Source organism: Mirounga angustirostris, unplaced genomic scaffold, assembly GCF_029215605.1.
Source record: "Mirounga angustirostris isolate CCGP_5_RB_7025 unplaced genomic scaffold, mMirAng1.0.hap1 SCAF_8, whole genome shotgun sequence".
Lineage (NCBI taxonomy): Eukaryota > Metazoa > Chordata > Mammalia > Carnivora > Phocidae > Mirounga > Mirounga angustirostris.
Genome location: NW_026991716.1, coordinates 116248056 through 116254929, shown reverse-complemented (window position 1 = coordinate 116254929; position 6874 = coordinate 116248056). Strand labels below are relative to the sequence as shown.

Below are 6874 nucleotides of genomic sequence, written 5' to 3'. Positions count from 1 at the left end.
ATAATCTATTCTTTCCTTTTTCTCCTGTACCACTGATTATCAAGATTTCAATAACTATAAATAAATTCTCCAGATGCAGAGGCTAAAACTGCCAGTCAAAATTCTCTGCAGTCTTTTATGAGTTCCTGGATGAGTGCCTTCCTATTTTTTCCTGGTAAGGAAATGGGTCCAGCATGTCTTATGCTGGGTGCTTCCATATTAACTCTTTCCTCAGAATCTTCTACTTCAACATCTACAAAGTCATAAATGTTAGCTAGCTGACATATACAAAAAAGCAATATTGATACTATTGCCAAGAAATTTCTTTAAAGCGAGTCACGTTCCAAGGCAGTGTTTGCCAAAATGGTGCCATTGAAATTCAAAGGAAGTAAAAGACACACTCTTTAAATACCTCTGTGATTCCTATGAAAAGCCCATCAGTGTCCTAGTGTCTTTTTGTTTGTTTTTAAGTAGGCTCCATACCGGGCTTGAATTCAGGATCCTGAGGTCAAGACCTGAGCTGAGATCAAGAGTCAAACACTTAACCAATTGAACCACCCAAGTGCCCCCAGTAGCTGAGTGTCTTATACCCCACATTGAAGTATCCAAGGGTAACATTTAACCTAGTCCCTCTTGCACTGTCCTTTCCATCTTGCTCCCTTGTTGACAGGAGAGCCCTCTGGGCTTGAACATTTCTTACCCAAAATGCAAGGCAGACAGTGGACGAGCTACATGGATCACTGTTATAGGATCTTGAGTGAGTGAGGTTAAAATTCATAATAGTCATTAGGATGTTAGGTCAAATCAATTCAATCTTCATTTTTAATATAATAAAAAGTCTTTGACTCAGGCAGCGAAATGATTTCTCCAGGTGCGGTTCCCTGCCATTGGTTAGTCATACTGCCTTAGTTTCTATGAGGTTGAGTTATAAATTGCACTGTTATTAGTCTTATTGCCTTGTTTCTATGAGGCTGAGTTATAAATCGGGGAAGGCTTTGCTAATCCCAGAAGGCTTTCTGAAATAGCTTTGTAGTCAAATTAAGACACAATTATTTGGAAGAAGCAGTTTCTTTAGACAATAGTTAGGAATATTAGTCCATTGCTCCCAGGGCTGGCTTCATGAGCACACAAATCTATAGGGGCCCACCGGAGGGCCTCAAGCTTGCTTTACCCACTGCTACTGCTGATGAGGGAGCAGAAGGCTAGCTGAGGACAAAGCACAAGCTGACACCCCGCAACCTCCCCGCCCCCAACAATCCCGGATGGGATTTGTGTGACATTCTTCCAGGAAGCATCCAACTATCTTAATGTTAATGCATTGCTAGCGGGGGGGGGGGGGGGGGGGGGGCACAACCTTTAACTTGACAATGGCAAGGCCTCCAGTATCCTGTGAGTCTTCTTTCACATATGAAAATCCTTTCGAAACCTCCCTTTTCTTTACTTCCCCCAACTCCCAAGTATATAATCGGTCATTCCTCACAACCCCTGTGCAGTAGCTTTTTCTGTCCACAGGTCCTGTCCCTGTGCTTGAATAAAACCACCATTTTGCACCAAAGACGTCTCAAGAATTCTTTCTTGGTCGTCGGCTCTGGACCTCACCCCACCAAACCTCACCTATATTCCAAAACCACATTACTGCCATCTTAAGATTCTTAATAATTTTATCCTTGAACTCATGCTTTTAAGTGAAGTGAAATAGGGCAATGGAACGAACACGTATTTGAACAGATAAGATACATATAATGTGCATGATGGCTGTGATTCCTTGTTGCCCCATTCTCATACAATGGTTACAGTGACCCCTGAGCACAGCACTCAGGTGGACCCATGATGCACAGGAGTTCACTGTAACGTGAAGCAAATCAAGGCAATATTATTAGGTTTATAACTAAGTGGGGGAAGGGCAGTCCGACAACCCTGAGAGGCCCCTTTTTCTTTTTGAAAGGGAACTTGCTTCATAAGCAGATAGAAGATAATGGAGTTCTAAGAAACACAAAACAACTAAGGAACTCTGTCATATCTTTCCTTACTCATGTTACTTCCCTGTATTAGCCAATCACATATGCTAGAAATCATGATCCAAAGGAAAGAGAGTGACCCATGGTTACCTTTTCTGTTAGTCTTTCTTTACCCATCTGTAAGTTGAAGGTAGTGTTAATAGAATGTACTTGCATAAGGAAGTGGAAATAAAAACAGTTGAGTTAGTATTCTGCAGCATTTCTGCCCTTCTGATAGGAATAAAATACATATGCAATGTAAGAGCTATAAAATGCAAATTGTGTGATTATGATGATTCTACATACAAGTTAAAGGGCTTTATATTTAAGACTAGAATGTATCAATATAAAAATGAATGATAAAATTCATGCTAATAATTTAAATTTTTATTTTTTTCTTTATTTATAATGCAGTAAGTAAAAATAAAAAAGACACGATGACAAGTCAAGAGAAAGACTGGAAGAAAGGGAAAAGTGTTCATTTTAATACCTCTAGTAGCATGCTATTTTCTGCTTTTTGAATAAGAGGTTCTACATTTTCATTTTCTTCTGGGCCCTGCTAATGATACAGCTGGCCCTCATGGCTCTAGAGTTGTTTGGGTTTTGACCTTCCCCAGTAGGTAAGGGATGGAGTTTGGGACAAAAGAAGGGGAGGTGAGACGCTAACAACTCAAGCCCCTTGCTTCCAGAGGCCCTGTGGACTCTCCTTTTTATTGTTTTAATGGAGGTCTTTCTTGTCTTTTCGAGAATTATCTTAGTAATAGTAGTTTCTAATGGCTCCCCAACCAAAGAATGGTCCCAGTATTTCTCCTTGTTTCTGATTTTCTAAATACACAGAAGCTTAAGTGAGGTTTGCTATTGTTACTTCCTAGAGAGCAAGTTCAAATGCTTGCGTTCCATCATTTACTTTCAAAACCATTTCCTTTTCATTCCATTTTTAATCCCATAATTTGAGGTCACTAAAAGCATTTTACACATATCCTGTGGAGTTTGATTCTCTCCCTTGCCCTTTATTCTTCTGTTCTGATTTCATTTTCATTTATTCTTAGGTGCACAGCATTGCAGTCAGGATCCAGGCCTTTGTAGATATCCTGTTGGTTGCTGCTAAAGGCAAAAAAGAGAGAGAGTCACATTGTTAATGCTCTTTAAAATTCCCCCAAGAGGGACACCTGGGTGGCTCAGTCAGTTGAGCGTCCGATCTTGATTTTGGCTCAGGTTGTGATCTTAGGGTTATGAGATGGAGCCCAGCATTGGGCTTCACACTTAGTAGGGAGTCTTTGGGATTCTCTCTCTCTCTCAAATAAAAAGTATAAATAAATAAATAAATAAAATTCTCCTAAGAGGCCATAACCAACTGAGCAAGATGTCAATCATGTTTTATCCCCACCTTCAACTCTAGTGGCCTTTCATGACCTTTAAGTAAATCTTTTGATTTCACCATAACCTGTTTTGCCTTTTCAGTTTCTCTGATACACAACCTCACGCTGTCTAATTCCTAGAGTCTTAGTATCAGAAAGTGCTAAGGTGTAAATTCTGTTCTGATTTCTTTCATCTGTGTCCTAACAGAAGCTTTAAAGTTTCAGGACAGACAGACTTTGTGCCTGGCCTTACCTGCCCTTACCTGCCTTACTCTAGACAGTTCAGAAACACCAAACTACTTGTAGTTCTTCGAAGGTGCCCTATGTCTCAGACCCCCTTACTTGCCTCATGTGAGTCTTCCTGTCTAGAATCTTCTCCTCTATCTTCCTCACCTAGATAATTACTTTTCAAGCTCTAAGTACCATCTCTGGCACTAGCCCCTCTAGAAGCCCTTCCTGGTCCTTCACAAGGTGAATTAAGAATCATAGGGCCTGTGTTAACCTGGCTGTCACTCTACTTAGCTAATACTATATTACACCAAAATCATCTGTTTATATGATAGCCTTCAGACCACACTGCAGTGTGTCTTTTTATTTGCTGCAAGTTCTGAAGTCCTGGGCACACAGCAGGTATTTAGCATATATATATATTTTTTTGGCCTAAAAAGTGAACTGAATAGATGTATTCTAATCTAATATGTGATATCTTTTCTGGATATTATTTATGTGGCTCTAACCCAGAGATCACCAATATATGTGTAGAAATTATATACATCAGTTGGGGTACCTAAGTGGCTCAGTCAGTTAAACATCTGACTCTTGATTTCGGCTCAGGTCATGTCTCAGGGTTGTGAGATTGAGCCCCAAAACAGGCTTTCTTTCTTCCTCTCCCTTTGCCCCTTTCTCCCCCCAGCATCACACTCTCTCTCTTAAAAAAAATTAAATTAAAATAAACAAAATAACTTAAATGCATCAGCATTATTCTTCCAGGATTTTTAAAGTCATAGGACCTTAAAATTAGAAGGACCCCCAGAATCTCCCACTTGTTGCCAGGATCACCTTTACATAGCTTTGGTCACTCGTTATCCATTTTATTTTGTCATTTAATTTAATTTAAATTTTATAACCGAAGTTGGGGGAAGAGGACGATTGAAGAAGAGAGTTTCTTGGGTCCCTTCTATCCAAAGCTAATCCCTAATATAAATTCTCTTTTCCAGAAGCCTGTTCCAATCAGAGATGAACTACTCATATCAGAGGTAGGGGAAAAGTCACTAGAAACTTGGGCAAATCCTTTCGTAAGAATATCCAACAGAAGACTCCACAAAATTTCCAGGTATTCAAGAGTTCTATTATTAGCTCAGCTAAGAAAAGCCTTTAGAAAACAGTTTGGGTCCTCCTCATGGGGTTTAGTCAGAATTTTAACTTCTTAGGACTTTTTCAAATCTTTCCTTCTGGACAAAGTTAATTGCCTTTGGTTGACATTTTCGTCTGTATCCTGCATCACTTATAAGATTGATGTCTGTTTTTCTCAGACTAGAACAAGTACACTGGATTCCAAGAAACAACATCCATGTTTTTCAAGTTCTCCAGTGTCACTATCTCCTTATATATCTGTCACAAAAAACCACAGACTTTAGGCTTCTGGTGGTGAGAAAAGCTAGTCTTGCTGCTCAGATTGGAGACTGATCATTTGTCCTCGTATCTAGGGGCCCAGCCTAATGAAGAGGGCCTGGGCCAGAAATCTCACACGTGACTTTTCCTTCATGTACTCATGCAAGCTCTTTATGAGGCTTGAGGGTTTCTTACCTTGTTCTCTCTGCTGAGTCCCTCTACTGCCGAGATAGACATTGCCTTCTTAACTTCGCCAGCTTATTTTGAGAGGTGAGGGAAAAAAGTATACGCCGAGTCAAAAGTGCCGTGGAAATGAAAATAAGGTGTTCACTCTCCTATCCGCATGGAGAGTTCATCTTTTATCTTCCTTTGCATTACAGACTGGTCAGTCCAGATGGGGTGGAGCAGAGAAGGAAGGGCCATGAGAGATGAGAGGAGGCGTCCAGCAGGAAGAAAAGATAGACTAACCCGTGTTGACTTGTTTCTCCATGTACTGATTTAGACCTCTTATTAATCAGAAGACTCCTGGATCCAGAATGTTTTTCTCTGAAAAGAAAATGTATTGCCAAATTATAAAACTAGGACAATGAGATGGGGAGATTTCTTACCTATGATTTGACTGTGGGTTACCTCCTCCTCCCCATGTTTGTCCTTTGAGAGTCAGAACTGCTCTGAAATTTAATAGATCCAATAGATAACGGAGCCCAACTTGCTTCTGGGCAGTTCTATAGGGCCCACAGCACTCAGTGCCATAGTTAAGTACCACCCTGTGCGGCCTGTGGCTTTGTGCCCACTGTAATAACGAAAGCAACCGATAACTTCCTGCTCCTAAAGACAAAGCATGCGCGTGCCTCAGGTTCGTTGGGGCGCCCTTGTGTTCCTCCCCCAATGTAACTAGTGCTTCATCAGTGAGCCAGGACGGCGCAGGCAGGGATTGTTTTCTATTTTATTTTTAATGTTCCCTCTAGGCTCCAGACTCACTGGAGACATCCTGACACAGAATGCTTTGCCCAGCACAATGTGATGCCCTTTACCTAGTAAAAGAGGGAGTCTCATAAAGGTGCTGCCTTCCCCTCAGAACAAACAACGGAAATGCATCAGGAGAGCTCAGCTGCAGACAGAATGCACATCGTGGAGTGGGAGCCACCACGGGATTCCTCAGATGAAAGCCAATTTCAATGAACATTGTGCTTCACAGGCTGCTTCCTCTTGCTCAGTAAGAGCTGCAGAAGGAACATCCCACTTGCGTCTGCTGACACAAAAGAATGCTGTGGCTAGGAGATCTTATCAAGCCTTCCTGTGCCACAGTAACAGAGCTCCAGTTGTGTCTTATAAGAATTGCTCATTGTTTCACGGGGATGACTGGCTCCTTGGGGTGGGATCTGATGGCAGGTCAGGGAGTGGAGGTAGGTGGTACAGGAGGGGGTCAGCCAGCCACGTGACCCAGATTGCTGGCTCTGGGGAAGTCAGCTGGAGGAGCGGGCTGCACCCAGGTCTGCTGAAGAGCTAAATCTTTGAAGTTAAAATATGCGTATGCCTTCTACTTACTAGTGTCTTCAACAGTGTAAATAGAAGTGATGGTCAGGGTTTCTCCTTGGTATACGCTCTTCCTTCTCTTTTCATCGAGTCATCTAAAGCTGTTTGATCCTGGTAAAATAGAAGAGAATAAAGGAGAATTGTTTTGAAAACAGAAACGTATTCACTTAAAACCATCTCTGGACAACTTTGATGCGAAGCAAACGTTTTAGTGCGTATGTTATGAAGTCAGAAATTTGTACTTGTTTTATGAGGATGAAACTCAGGTTTAACATCATCACATTTATGTTTAAGAGTACAAGTTAATAAATTGAATTAACTAAATTTGGCCAATTCGAGATGTTTCCTTTGCTTAGAAAGTTCATGGCTTCCCAGTTTAGGCTTTTTCTTTCT

The 6874-nt window shown here is 41.2% G+C and overlaps 1 long non-coding RNA gene across 1 annotated transcript; it reads right to left on the bottom strand.

The window, feature by feature from the left end:
* Positions 1-2342: 2342 nt before the first annotated feature.
* LOC123837190 (uncharacterized) lies at positions 2343-5837 on the bottom strand. The gene is made up of 3 exons (XR_006789159.3): positions 5576-5837; positions 5141-5491; positions 2343-3080 (listed from the first exon to the last, which is right to left on the bottom strand). It is a non-coding gene; the product is annotated as an uncharacterized LOC123837190 (long non-coding RNA).
* Between the last annotated feature and the right edge of the window lie 1037 nt (positions 5838-6874).